Source organism: Echinops telfairi, unplaced genomic scaffold (genome assembly GCF_000313985.2).
Source record: "Echinops telfairi isolate 266 unplaced genomic scaffold, ASM31398v2 ScPeMD7_2291;HRSCAF=2852, whole genome shotgun sequence".
Classification (NCBI taxonomy): Eukaryota; Metazoa; Chordata; class Mammalia; order Afrosoricida; family Tenrecidae; genus Echinops; species Echinops telfairi.
Genome location: NW_022106189.1, coordinates 33,682,885 through 33,697,475, shown reverse-complemented (window position 1 = coordinate 33,697,475; position 14,591 = coordinate 33,682,885).

Sequence of the window (14,591 nt, the reverse complement as noted above, 5' to 3'; positions counted from 1 at the left end):
GTCAAGCACATTTGCACATATGCCACCATCATTTTCAAAGCATTCTCTTCCCACTTGAGACCCTGCCAGGTTGTTTCAGTGCCTCCAGCGGATGGTATTACCCACTTTGGGAAACATTTGGAGGATCACACTTGAGGGTTCTGAATAGACTGGGAGACAAATGAGGTCTGACTGAGACTGGTGGACACTCTTCAGGTTTGGAACTGAACTCACCCTGATGAATGAACTTTTAACCAAATGAGTGAACAAGAATACCAGGGAGATATGCACTTCTTAGAACAATCAAACTATGATCAACTCTACTTTCTGAATGGCTCTAAAGCCTGTCTATTGCATTCCTACAGCTTTCTTGGTTGATTTCCCTTAAGGCTTTTCCAACAGCCTGATTATTTTTTGCCCACAATGTAGTCTCTGTACTAACTCTAACTGATAAATAGAAAGCGCAGATATGATTCTTTTACTTGAATCTGTTAGGTCTTTCAGTAGAGTTCTACCTCAGGGTCTGGGTCTTATTTCTTCCCAACTTTCTCTATTGAAATTCTTTGATATTTCTATACACCATGTCATAGAAAGCCCGATACTTCTTCTGGCCTTTACAGGTTCAAAAGAATACTTCCAGTAATGTACTGTTTCCAGCAATGTCCAACTCTACTTTCATTTGGTCAATTCTCCCTCAACTTTCTTCAAGAACTAGTGCAAGTCAAGTGTTCCCCTCTATTAAGACTCCCAGTGCTCCATGCCCCAACCTGTTTTTTCCCTCTCACAGCCCCTACCCTACTTTCACAATGCTTGGACTCTTCTATTAGGTCCTGAGACACGTAAGAGGCTGAGATCATATCTTTATTCCACTTGTTTGCAGGTCCCAGCACAGGTCTCAGCATATATTAGGTGCTTCATAAATTAATAGTATGACCCCTATTCTGAGTCTGATAAATACTGTTTTTTTTTCAGTTGGAATATTACTGGCCCAAATGATAGTCAAAATGAGGGAACTACAGCTACTGTTTCCCACAGTGAAAAAAGAATTTTCTACAGTCCATTTCTCACCTACCGTTTTTGACTTCTGTCAGGTAAGAGATGTGCACTGGGGTGGTCTTTAGGTGTTTGCTGATGTGGAAGAAACTTTGCAGTTAATTAGAAGCTCTGGTTAAAGCTGAATTTCCTTTACAGTGCTCCTGGGAGGAAAACACGAAATTAACGGTTCAAGGTTACTATTAGAAAAATGGCCTGTTTCCTTTAGGTTATGCCTCAGGGAGGTTGTTCTTCTGCCATTTGTACAAAGTTTCCCCTTCCTTCTGACCTGAGTACACTTGCCACCTGCAGGCTGATCTCTCCAACAAAGGCAACGGTTCTCTCAGGTCAGGTCCTGCTAATGCTCCCTCTGCCTATCTCTCAGCAGCAGATGCTAGGACATCAATTCCACTTGGTTTAACTGAGAAGTGAGAAAGGAAAGGAGCATGAAGATGGTTTTGTAAGTGTCCATCTTTCATGAAGCAAAAAAATAAAGGCCCCATATTTGTAGTTGCACAGATGCCTAGCAGTCTCAGGAGCACTCTGAAAATATCATTAGGGATGCCCAGAGTTCCAAATCTTACTAGGATACATTGATGAAACAGGAGGTTTTGCTTATTCCTATAGAGAGAATACTGTTTCTTGGAAAGTCCCGACACTGCAGTCCATTCGGTAATCTGTATAAAATGTCTTCTTTCTGGAAAAGGATATTCTTTACCTTTTTAGATCTCATCACACAAGCACTTTTCACTCTAGTAGAAGTTGTTTTCCTATTGCAGATAGTGTGGTGTGTTTGACTTAAAGGAAAGGAAAACTAAACCGGCTTGTGGTATTGAGATGTGGACAATCAGTATGGCTTCACCACCAGCTGGAGGATTCTTCTACTGCCAGCTTCCCGATGATGATTTAAAAATTACAGAAAAGTATGTGCATATACTTGATAGTAGTGGGTTTGATTTGGATGTGCAGAAGATTTTACCTGATTGGCTGAAAATGTTATTCTTTAGAGCTTAAAATTTCCCTCTTTGGGTGTATCTTCACTTAAATTATATTTCTAGTAATGGCAAAAGCAATTTGGAAATTCTAGTTTTGCCATGTTCTTGCTGAAGCTCATCTTGTCATAAACAACGGATCAGAACTCTGAAACACTCTGCTACCCTCTTCACACAAAGCAAAGGCACAGCTCCATGTGTGCTTTAGAACTCAGGAAAGGGGATGATTGGGATCGAGAGTGGACAGAGGGACAGGGAAGTGACAAGACACAAACAATGAGAGTTAGGAGAGAGGCTCTGGAGCATCTCCCTCTGGCTCAGGAGAGTAAGTGTGGAGTCAGTGCCACCCTCAGGACTGACCCCTCTGAGCCTAAGAAAGTTAGGTCATCTCTTCGAGAACTGGCATCTACGAAACGGGGACCATAAGACCAACCTGTTTGAGTGACTATGAGAATTAAGTGAGTAAAATATGGGTGGAGTTTGAGTCCTGCAGAAATGACTATGAAATGGCAGTTGGTAACTGCTGTTTTTGTTGACATGTCTGGATTCCTGACCAGTCAGTCATTCACCCTGAATGACTGTACATTCATGGAAACATAAACGACTGTGTAGTTGAAGAGACTTGCTGTAAAGCCCTGTGTGCCCGATGCCTCTCTAGATCCTCCTCCCATCATTAACTGCCCATCTCCCACGTGCCCCCACCGCCCCCCAATGACCTGCTAACCACTGCTCTGTGGCAGAAAGACTTGTTGAAAATTACTTTAGTCTTTTAGCCCAGGGATTCTTAATATGATTTCTTGATATTCTTGACTACAAGTACAAATAGCATGGACAGATAACATGTGCAACACAGTGATGTAATATGAAACAAAAAGGATTGCAGAAGCCACAGAAGGAAAGTTCTGTTTAAAAACGAAGAATCATTTCTCCAGTTCTCTCTAGTAATTTTCAAGCTGCTCCCTTAGAAAAGCCCACAGAAAAAAATGCCTCCAGATATATAAGCCCCAATACTTCTAAGGGAGTCAGATGGGTAGATTTTATATCAATTTGATGTACTTGTGTGAAGTTAGGGGTGGAGTCCAATCTGTCAATCAGGTCACAGTCTGGTGATATCTCCTTTGGGAGGATGGCCTTTTTATGAAAGACTCCATGGAGAATGTCTCTCTCTTCTTTCCCCTTCTTCCCACTTGCTTGGATTCTGCAGTTGCCAACCCTGGACACTGTTGGTGCCCTGCCATGTTCCTATGGACATTGGATCCACATTGGATGCATCCACCTGCTTGTGATCTTCCAGCTCACCACTCCCACCTTCCTGCTTCATCCAGTTGCAGCCCTGTGAGTCTGGGGGACCTCCTGCTAGTACATGGCCGATGGCTTTGAGTTGCACTGGGCTGAGCTGCTGCTTTATCAATACACAAGTATTTCTTGATGTAAAGCTTTTTCTTATACATATAAGAGTGACACTGGTTTTATTTCTCGAGAAAACTCAGCCGAATCCAGGGAACATGTCATAACTGAGCAAGGGAGCTGCTTAAACTGGATATTTAAGTTTGTCCTTCAGGAGGAGAATATTCAGGAGGAGAATGAAGTTACAACTTATACCAGCATTTTTGGCTCTTAAGTTCAATTGGATATGAGTAGAATGAGGAAAAAAAAATGGATGAGGGACATGGAATGTGTGAGGCACAGCTTGCTCCACAGACCTCCAAACACCCAATAAGGAAGATTGAAATAAAGATGAACTGGGAAAACTGGATGGGGCTGGTTAATTCTTATCAAGCCTGCCTTACTGAGTCTTGACAAGTTTAATGTTGGCTGCTCCAACTGTCAGTGACCTTTCCATTCATGTGAAGGTGCAGGGTAGGTGGTGGGACAGGGCAGCCTGGGAAAACACATCCTTCAAACCAGTTCTATGGAATGGTAGGTATTGTGGAGCTTGAGAAACAGTAATACTAAGTGCAGTGAGTCCTGAGGGTGACGGTCAGGTCACAGTCCAGAGCCTATCATCAAAACAAGAGCGGTATCTACTACTAAGGGACCTTGCTCCCCGTATGACTGTAGAAGCACCAAGGTTGGAGCCAGAGTCACAGAAGTTAGGGCTGGCCAGCCCAGCCCAGTTAGGTTATAAACACGCAGGTATCAAGCTTCCAAGGACTAAAGGGACTTGCTGACCCTCACTCATTTAATCATGTTAAAGAAACATCATCATTGCTGCAGATTCCTTAGGTGTAATCTTTGTAAAAGAAAACAAAACAAACCATTTCATTATGATTTAGGGATGATTTACAGAGTGGCTCATCAGTTTTACAGTAGATAATTTATAACTTTATATACATTTCCTTTTAATGCATCCATGTCGAACCCCTCAACGTATCAATGCTTACCCTCCTTCTTCCGTTTGTTTCCTGTTTCCATTCCTCCTTTTAGAACATATTGTCCTTATGTAAGTGTTGCCCTTTTGATCTTAAATGGTAGATTATTCTAATATGGGAGTGGGTTCCATTCTAGAAGTGAAGGATGACTTAGGGTCATGTTTTGGGGGTCTCTGTATCTGACTAATAAGCCCCATCTCTTTTATGATTTTGAGTTCTGTCCCACATCTTTCACCTTCTAATGTGATCTTTTTCAGAGCAGCTGGGAACCATGTAGTTCTTCTGGTCTCAAAGTTGTAGACTAAGGGTTGCATGGGTTTATGGACTAACAGTTTCCATCTGTCTTTGGTTTTCATTGTTCTTCTTTCCCCAGGGCAGCGAGAGACCAATATTTATACCTCAGATGACTTCGCATGAGCTTTCAGGATCCCAGTCACTAGTCACACAGCAGGACATAGAATAGTGTCTGTGAATTATGTTGTGCCAATTGACCTTGATGTCTCCCGAGACTATGGTCCTGAGCACTCCCAGCCTAACAACTCATTCCCTCAGATTGTTTATGTCTAAGGAGATTTCACAGATGTACTCCTTCTATGCCCTACCACATTAATGGATATATTCACAGGAAAGGTACACACACACACACACACACACACACACACAAATGTCCTCTGTCAAACACATTTATAATCATAAACATGTCATATATACATGTGGTATATAAATATGTACGTGTGTGTCTGTACACACACAGTATTAGTGGGTATTTGGAAGGCTGAGAGGCAGGTCTTCTTATTTCTCCATGGTAGTGTCCTTCTCACTCCTTATCCCTCATCCATTTCTTGTCCGCATTCTACTATATCCAATTGAACTGATCATCCACAAAAGCTGATATAAGTTGTAACTTCATCAGAATATCCTCCTTGTGAAAGAGAGCTGTAACTGTATTTAATCTGCCAAGATAATAGGTTTAAGTGAAACACGGCTGACATATCCAACCCACAAAGCTATTATATTTGCATTTTATATTGAACATGCCTGCAATATTCTCTTTGGTAGATGGAATTGACATTTCCATATGATGATAAATGCTAAATTATGAATAGCTTTCATCAGGGTTTTGCTTCAGTGATTTCATCATTCTATAGGCATAGAAAAGTATCACAATGAATACACATGAGTATGCAACACTGCTTTGGGGTATGTTCTCCTCAGTAGTTGGTCTGGATTCACATGACATTTCACTTATCCAGAATTCAACTACTTAGCAATCACTTTGTTTTTCTGGAGGTAGAATAAAGAGACAAAAGAAAAAAAAAAGAAGAAGAAGAAGCCTTTTAAAAAGGCAGCAAAGTCATCCTTAGGGTTCACTAAGGCTCAGATCTTTAGAGGACTCAAATGGTCAGTCAATCCCAGTTGGATGCAGATTTCCTCTAAATGGCAGGATCGGATGGTACACTGATAGCCAGGAGCACTCAGGCACTTGCACCATGCAAAGCTCTACCTCTTTGAAAGGGCTGTGAAAGCAGGAGATGGACTCTTAGATCTATTTTTATAAAACACCTGCTCAGGAAGGCTACATTGAGTGTGTTGGCTCCTGTAGGGAATGGGAGATGGGACCATTGGCCCAATGAGAGTTACTACTCCTGAATCTGAAATTCTTATTTGTTTCTAGAGACGTACCTATTTGGGAGCCATTTCTTGAGAGAGATGAGGTCATCTGAATCGAGCATTGAAGAACAAAGTGCTAAAGGAACCCAGAGACTTTCAGGAAACATTCTCATGCTGGCATTTAATAGCATCCTCCACAGAGATCCTCATATCCAGGGCAAGTTCAGAGGGCTAGACATATTTTTGAATGGTGGTCCAATAATTCTTTGGGGGGATAATTTAAGGAAGATGCAGAAGCATAAGCTTGACTCAAGGAGAATGGGTGGGTCTATCTGCGGCCCAGGATGCCTTCTACCGTGACAATTATCCTTTATTCCTTTCTCTTCCTCCTCCTCATCTATTCATCCTCCTTTCAGGTCAAACCTCAGATCACAGGGCTGAGTCCTGAAAACAAGTCAAAGGCTTAAGAAATACTGACACGGGGGCTAGGAGAGCTTAGGGGCCAAGGTAACAGAATAAGGAACAAGCCAGTGAAAGCTTGTCCCCCAGCAGCAGCAGTGCATCAATATCTAGATCAGTGGTTCTCAACCTTGCTAATGCCACAACCCTTTAATACAGTTCCTCATGTGGTGGTGACCACCAACCATAATATTATTTTCATTGCTACTTCATAACTGTAATTTTGCTAGTGTTATGAATCAGGGTCGTTGTGAAAGGGTCGTTCCCACAGGTTGAGAACCACTAATCTAGATGGTAGTAATGACCAAGGGTGGAAATAGCAAAGTAAGAATGGTGGGAATTTCAGTCTGTAGTCAGCACCAGTGCCCATGGCTACAGCAGTGTCAGCTGCAGGAGTTTACTCTTAGGGACAGGCACAGTGATAATGTGATTATCATCAGTGCTGGCAGCAAGTAGAGGCTGACAGACAGGAATGCCATGAGCTTTGGGTATGATAGGAGGTGGTGACAGTGGAAGGATGAGACATCTCACAAGGGTTTACATGGGGCAGAGATCAATGGGGATAGCCATAACCCCCCTACTCCTCAGGCTACTTCTCAGAATATCTAGGGGAGATTTGTCATGTGACTGGAGGACTTATCATTATTGGTGGAGATAGAATAAGGTACCCTAACATGACCTGAAGAGGCTGCCTCTCTCAACAGTCTGCCCCTGGCATCCCTGTGAAGAAAGGCATATGAAAACCAGGCCAGTCTAAGCTGCCTCACCTGCAAGTGACCACCCACTGTCATTGATGATTTGTTCCTATGTCTCCTCTTTAAGCCCCATACTCCTCGAAGAAAGGGACTATATTTTCCTCAGCATTATCTACTCCCGCTTCATTATCTACTGTGCCAGGCAAACAGCAGATGCTCAATTAAGTGTTTGTTGGATGAATAGATCAATGCATGAATAAATCAACTGCTGTCACAAAGGTGATGGTCATCTGAAATAAGGTTGGATAAAGAAATTATAAATCTGCCCAAGGGCCTTGTCCAGAAAGAAGGGATGACTCCAGTCAGAGCTCTTTGAGACGCCGGGCTGCTCAGGGGTGAGGGGAGGAAGCTTGTGCATGGGCTGCTCAGAAGCTCCGGAGAGCTCAGCCACTGAAGCGCTTTGTGAGGATGTAGGTGTTCCAGTACAGGGCCCAGACTCTGAGATTAGAGTGCCGCCCAGGCCCCAGCTACTATCAGGTCTCCATAACAGAGAAATTCGAAGGCAGAAGAATAACCACCACCATTCCATTTGTCTGTCATCCTGTGAGGGCTTTTATGTTGCTGTGATGCAGGAGGTGAGGTCATCCAGTGCTTTAAATAGCAGCAGGGCCATCTACATCCACGCAGGTCAGACTTCAGCAGGGCTTCTGCACTGAGACAGGACTTGGTGAAGAAAGGCCTGGTGGTTCACTTACACGATTTAGATAATGAAACCCCTATGGGTCACAGCAGAACTTCGTCTGCTGCGGGCAGCAGCCACAACATCCAGCGACACAACAAGGGACTGGAGCACATCAATGAAGCAGCTCATCTCTCAGCCCCAAGTTTTTCAGGCATGAAGTACGTGTATCCTTGTGTACACGTACATGTGTGCACATGTGGGCATATGCAGGTTTATAACGTGTATACAGGAGCCCTGGTGCTATAGTGGCTTACTCGTTGAGCTGCCAACTGCAAGGTCAGAGGTTTGAAGCCACCAGCTGCTCTGCGGAAGAAAGAAGGAGCTCTCTAGTAAGAAGAGTCTTGGGAACCCACAGAGGCAGTTCTACTCTGTCTACAGGATTGCTCTGAGTCAGAACCAACCTGATGGCACTAAATTTTGAGAATGTGCATATATGTGACACAAAAATTAAGTGCTCACAGTCAGGGAGGGATGTAGCAACGATAAAAAATACTTTTCTCTAGTTCCTAAATGTTCCTCCCCACTCCCACTATCATGACACGAATTCTACCTTGCAAGTCTGGTTAGACCAGAGGATGTACACTGGTACAGATAGGAACTGGAAATACAGGGAATCCAGGGCGGATGAGCCCTACAGGACCAGTGGTGTGAGTGGCGATACTGAGAGGGTAGAGGGAGAATGGGTAGGAAAGAGGGAACCGATTACAAGGAACTATATGTGACCTCCTCCCTGGGGGACAGACAACCGAAAAGTGGGTGAAGGGAGACGTCGGACAGGGCAAGATATGACAAAATAATAATTTATAAACTATCAAGGGCTCATGAGGAAGAGGGGAGTGGGGAGGGAGGGGAAAAATGAGGACCTAATGCCGGGGGCTTAAGTGGAGAGGAAATGTTTTGAGAATGATGAGGGCAATGAATGTACAAATGTGCTTTACACAATTGATGTATGTATGGATTGTGATAAGAGTTGTATGAGCCCCTAATAAAATGATTAAAAAAAAAAGAATTGTACGAGCCCCCAATAAAATAATTAAAAAAAAAAAGCAGGCAAGAGCAGACAAAAGATTGGCTAACCCCAACCCACAGCAGATAAATGAATAAGCTACTTATTTAAGATGCCATATACTTTTGGTGCATGCCTTGTACATATACAGTATATCCATGTGATTATAAATGTGAATATAAGCAAACTATAGCTTTAGAAGTGGTACAAAGGAGAGAACACATTATTTCTGAAGAAGTAGAACTAAAACACAAATCAATTTTCTATAGCTTTTTTTTTTTTGGAGTATGATTAAATGTTAAAGTACAATTGATATATTACCCCACCCTCCCCCCAAAAATTAAGTGCTCAGATGCTAACCGAAAAGTTAGCAGTTCTAACCTCCCTCTGGGAGAAAGATGTAGCTGTTTGCTTCTGTGAGATTATCACCTTGGAAACTATGGGACAATTCTACCCTGTTCAGTAGGGTCGTTGTATATCAGAATTGACTCAATGGCCACAGATAAATTTGAGTGTACACACATCCATGTGAATCTCGTGTGTGTGTGTGTGTGTGTGTGTGTGTGTGTGTATATACATGGGTAAAAGTTTATGTATATTCATGTGCAAATGAATGTGTGTACCTACGTGTGTGTTTGTGTATTGGGGATTGAGAGAGCCTATATTAGATATGAGGTCAAAGATGCTGCATTCATTTCATCCTTACACTGGAATGAATTTTTTGTTTTTGTTTTTCTCTTTCACTGAAAAACACATTATTATTCTAAAAGACTGGGTAGGATGTAAATTTTAAAATAACTCTAGTTGTTTAAATTTAAGGCCCTGAAAAATGTCCAATCCGAGGTCCAAATCTATTCTCTGGCCCTGAGCCCAAAGTGTTTTCATTAGATGGAGAATTGGATACAATTTCATTCACTTTGAGCTTTTGCTGCTCCGTACTTTGCTCTTCAGAGATAAGCGAACAAGTGTCAGTGGCCATGCTGGCCTCAATAATGTGCCTCCTTTCCTTGGATGATCTATTCCAGTTGCATTATTGCCATTTAAAGATGGCCTTGTACTTTCAGACAAATTTTCATTGAATGTATGAAGAATGCTGATTTTTTTTCCCCTACATGGTTTTGCTTCTATAGTTAGTAGCTTGCTTGAGGGAAGAAAAAAGAAAATAATTCTTTAACTATTTTCTTTGAAGTCACTGGCAAAACAGAGGCTATCTTTAAGAATTCCTAACCTTGGCTTTGCTATCATTAAAAGGGCTTTTGTGAAACTATACTAAGATTTACATAAGTTTAAAAAATAGTGAATGTAACCCATTGCAGTTTTTCCAATAGCAGTACTAGCAAATCAGAAGGACAAATACAGGCTCAAAGTCATTAGGATTAGGAAAAGGCAAATAAAAATCATAATGAGAAAACAATTCAGGCCCATTAGATTGGCAAAAACAGACCTCTGCGAATAATAAGTGTTGGCATGGCTCTAACAGAACAGTGGGAGCATGTATACTAGGTGGATTTTGAGGGAGCTCTTCCCAGAAGGGCCTGTGAGTGACAAGAGTAGAAAGGGTGCTGCTGTTTCTCCTCTCCACTCAAGCACCCTGGAGGAACCACGTCCTGCAGCGGAGAGGGTGCTAGAGGTAGTTCAGGGTCTGGGGGCTGCCAAAGAATTTTTCCATCTCCTCCTCCACTGTAGGCATGTTGCTGACCTCCTCTTTTGAGCCACTGTTAGTCTCCAAGCTCTCAGCCTTGGCTCCCAAGCCTTCTAAGACCAGCAGCAAGTTACTTGTTTCTGTGGGGCCCTGCTTGTGCGGTGCCTCGTGGCCTGAGCTGTGGAAGGGGTGGCTATGCGGGAGTAAATATGGGCAGCAACCCCCACCGAGCCCCAGTGCCTCTAGTTCACCTACTGAGCCCCAGGTCCCCTAAAGTGCCAGCCCCGAGGGCAGGGCCTTTGGGTTCAGAGCATAATAGTGCTAGGAAGATAGCAGGTCCGAGGGGCTAGGCTTTCCACCTAACCAAGTTGGTAAGTGAGGAGTAGGCAGTCCTTTTCATGGGTCTAAAAACATATGAAGCCTACCAAGTCAGCACAATTCTTCTTTCCAAATTAATTTTATCCAAATTATCACCCCATTTCCTTTTCAAGTCTGCTTCATTTGCTTTTCTGCTATACTATGATTTCCACTGTGGTACATCACTGCCTTTGTTTGTACACTTCCTTTTTTTTTCCTGATTAAGGACAGACTCTAGAAGGCTCATTTGCATCAGTCCAAATCACTGTCCCTCCCTGTCCCTAGATACGTGGAAGGATCCTGAAGAAACCAGGCAATTCCCAAAGAGCCAACTTGAGGCAGCCTTTGAGACTCAAAGTTCTGCTGCAACCTATAAGTCACTTCTTTATTTGGTGAGGTTCTGTAATTATTGTTGTCAGATGGAAACAATGCAGGGCTAGATGGAGGGGAAATATGACATTGGTTTTTACATGCAACATAGTGAAAATACACCACTTTGGTGGTGTCCCAATTAAAAGCAGAAAGCACTTTTCAAACAAAGTGGATGCAGTAGATATTGAACCAGGTTCTTATTCTTTTGTTTTCCATATGCGTACTTTCCCAACAAGCCTACTTACTGTTATATTTATAGCTGTGAGATAGTATTCATTCATCAACAGCAATGTAGCATTTTGACTACTACTGTAATGAAAAACATAGCTACATGACAGGGTCTAAAAGCTTGTGAGCAGCCAACGAAGTTGGAACTATTGGTCTCTCTTCATTCAGAAAAAAGAGGAGTGATGAAAATACATGGGAACAATCAGTCCAATGCACTGTTGGACTTTATGAGCTTCAGTCTTCATGACCCTGAGACCACAAGAACTACACGGTGCCCAGCAATCACTACCAACTATTTTTAAAAGGCTCATACTGCAAGATTATGGACAAAACAGAAGAACAATGAGGAACAAAATAGAAACTTTTTTTATTTTTTAAGACCAGGCCTACTGTTTAGATAGAGATTGGTTGAACCACCAACCCTTAGTGACTCTGTGGGTCTGGAAATGAACTCACCCCCATAAAGTACTTTTTAGCCATAACTCTAAGGAGGTATGGACACCCTAGACCAAATTATAAATAATTTGAGATGAAAAGAACAGCATTTATTCAAAGACAAAATTCAGCATAGTTAGGAAATGAGAAAAAATGGAGACAAGAAACCCAGGGAGGAAATGGATAAGTGCTATGCCATTGTGGGGGGCTGCAATCAATGGCATGAAACAACGAATGAGATGAATTATTGAATGGAAAACTGCTCTGCGCTGAAAATCTTCACTGAACTCACAATAAAGTTTATTTTTTAAAGGAGTGTATGAAAAGGAAAAAAACAGCTGCGCAGTCATGATACAATGTACCAAGCATGATGCCTCTCCCCAGCAGAAGCTCAGTGAACACGAAGCTGACACAAGCACATTTGTCATATGACGAAACATTACGGAAATAAAAAATTGCAGAAATACTTCAATTTTATTGTGATTCACTTTCTTAAATTTCACAGATACTGATTTTATTTACTTTAACATATTGAAGGTTTGTGATGGCCTTGTGTTAAGCAAGTCTATCGGCACCATTTTCCAATAGCATAGGATCACTTGTGGGTCGGTGTCACATTTTGCCATTCTCAACAGTATTTCAAACTTTTTCATCATGCAATTGTACACTAAATAGACTAAAGTATGGTGCAAACGTAACTTTCTGTAGGCCTTGGAAAACAAAAAACCTTGAGTGGCTTGTTTTATTGTGATCTTGGCTTTATTGCAGTGGATTGAAATCATACCTGCAATATCTCTGAGCTCTGCTCATGTAATAAATTGCTATATACTCTAGCTGCCTGGTTTTAACCCTTATTTTCATCTGTATTAATCTATTGGAATCAATTTTTATCTTCCAACTTGTTTTCTTTCTTAAATGTTCACTACAATCCTGTGTACATCCTACATTTCATCATTTATCACCCTGCCAGCTCTTTGGTCTTCATCTGGGAGGGACCACAGCAATCTTTCCTCCCTCAGTCCAGCTTACAGTTGCTCAACAGTGGAAGCTGTTACACTACAGGATGAAACCATGGACGATTAAAACTCCAAAACCATCCATTCTTACCAGGAGTAATGTAAACTTTTGGTTTCAGGGTCCACTGGGACCCATCACAAGTAACCAAAAGTAGCAAAGAGTATTAGGCTAATGTCTTAGAGGAAGTACTCAGGATATTAATTCACAAGTTGTATCTGATTGCCAAGTTAGTCTTTCTTGCCAAATAGTGAATAATGAGTTATGTATAATATCAAGCTGCAAGTGTGAGAAAATGATGACAATAACAACTGCTAACGCTGAGGCAGTAGCACACCAAACAGCTCTAAGCCTGTTACATGCATTACCTTATTTAATTATTATTAATAATTCCATAGCACACATACAATTATACATGAGGAAACTGAAGAGGTAAAGTAACATGTCCAAGGTTACAGGCTTTGTACCCAGGCAGGATGATGCCAAAGCCTTGCTATTATTCACCACATTATGAACTCTATTTAGGAGGAGAATTTAACAGAATGTTCTGCTTCATATCCCTTTTGGGAGGCTGATTACTCCAAGTGAAAAATATACAGAAGTAGGTTAGGAATAAGAGCCATTCATCGCCCACCCCCCTGTCTCTGTCTCTGTCTCTGTCTCTCTCTCTCTCTTTCTCTCTTTGGGGCCAGTGATAGGTGGGAAAGGAGCTAGGAGAATGAAGCAGCTAATAATATGTGTTTTAAAAAAAGTAAATTTAGAAAAAAGTATCAGGCAATTTAGTTGGGAGGAGATTATTTTTAGCTGCTGGGCAGGAAGGAGTTGAGTACACACTGTAAAGCCATCAAAGGTTTTTAAGCACAAAAGGGACACAATGAAAGCTCTGCTTTCAGGAAAATAAATCTGCCACCAGTGAATATTATGGCCTGGAAGGGAAAAGGCTCAAAGTAGAGAGGACAATTTGGAAGTGTCTATGTGAATCCAAGTGGAACATCAGCGTTCCAAAGCGCAAGTGCTTGGTGACTAACTGAGAGATCAGTGGTTCAACCCCACCAGTTGCTCCATGGAGGAATGATGTGGAAGTCTGCTTCTGTAAGGATTAAAGCCCTGGAAACCCTTGGGACAGTTCTACTCTGTCCTATAGGGTCATTATGGGTTAGAGGTTCTTGATGGCAGTGGATGTGATTCCACACACCTGCAGGGCAGGCAGTGAGACTAGTCAGGAGAGTGTCCAGCAGTTGGAACCAAGAGGCTGGGAGAGTTCCTATAGGAAGAATGGACAAGGCACTGAAGATAAAGGTCCAACTTGACTCCAAGATGCATTACTGCAAAGGGGTGTGTCTCGTTAAGAGAAAAAGAGCTGGGAGGAGGCAAGTGTGAGATTGTCCAGAGAATAATTTTTAAAAAATTTTTTAATCATTTTATTAGGGGCTCATACAACTCTTATCACAATCCATACACACATCCATTGTGTAAAGCGCATTTATACATTCATTGCCCTCATCATTCTCAAAACATTTCCTCTCCACTTAAGCCCCCGGCATTATGTCCTCATTTTTCCCCTCCCTCCTCGCTCCCTCCTCCCTCATGAGCCCTTGATAGTTTATAAATTGTTATTTTGTCATATCTTGCCCTGTCCGATGTCTCCCTTCACC